We start from the raw sequence: 1251 nt of genomic DNA, 5'->3' as shown, positions 1-1251 counted from the left end.
TACGTTTTGTCTTTATAAATTATTATAGTTTTCAAAGCAATAGCTGTGTTAGTCTGTGTTAGCATAGCCGGGACAAAACCAACAGAATAAAAAACCAAACACAAGAACGTGGTAGCACTTAAGACTATTATATATAAAATTTCAGCGCAAATTCACACCAAAATAAAAAAGTTATTCTTGAAGGTGCTACCTTTTTCCTGTATTTCATCTTGTTTTTGTCTGGCTATCCTTTACAAAGCTAATTGAACAAATGATGTACAGCAGTGCTCCCCAACCTTGAGCTTCCAGATATTCTTGGACTACAACTCCCAGAAGCCTTCACCCCTTCCTTCCCCTGAAGGTGTTGAAGTCCAAGAACATCTGGAGGTCTAAGATTGGAGACCACTGATGTATGGTACCTGCAGCCTCTGGAAATCGCATCTGTTGTATCAACAGCTCAAGATTCTTTGGAAGCAGGTGTTGATAAGGCCAGAGGGATCTGGGATACCCAGTACAATGAAGGAGAGACCATATGATCACGTACCTGGTGTGTGGGTATGCATGGCATAGGTACTGCCAATCACATAAAATACAACTGTAGTCTTTTTTCGTGCTGTACAATGTACGGGAAGTGGTGTAATCTCAGTATAAACATTTATCTAGAAATAATCCCTCCTCAGTTCAGTCACATTTACTCCATGGTAAATGTTAGGGTTGTTGCTGAAAGCATAGTAACTATACCATAGTAACTGAAATTTAAAGTACAGTGGTGCCTCGCTTAACGAGCACACCGTTTAATGACGAATCCGCATAGCGATGCAGATTTTGCAATCGTTTTTACAATCGCATTGCGATGTTTTAATAGGTAAAACATCACATTGCGATGATCGGTAAGCGTTTTGCTTACCAATCTTCGCATTGCGATGTTTCCCCAACAGCTGATCGGCGGTTCCAAAATGGCCACCGGATGAAGAAAATGGCCACCCACAGCGTTTTCACGCCCTGCCCTCGCTTACCGAGGCAGCAAAAATGGCGGCCGTATGGGGAATCTTTGCATAGCGGTGAGTTTTTCCCCCATAGGAACGCATTAATGCATTCCTATGGGGTTCCCCCCCCCCGCATAGCAACGTTTCCTGATAGTGACGATTTATCCGGAACGGATTATCGTCGCTATGCGGGGCACCACTGTACAATATTATTGGGTACAGGACACAGAAACAAACATACTTATGTCCCATGAAATCCATGGCATAAAAATGGGTGGGTATTGTG

This window comes from Pogona vitticeps, chromosome 2 (genome assembly GCF_051106095.1).
Source record: "Pogona vitticeps strain Pit_001003342236 chromosome 2, PviZW2.1, whole genome shotgun sequence".
Classification (NCBI taxonomy): Eukaryota; Metazoa; Chordata; class Lepidosauria; order Squamata; family Agamidae; genus Pogona; species Pogona vitticeps.
The sequence above is the reverse complement of the archived record's forward strand: the minus strand, read 5'-3'. Positions refer to the sequence as shown.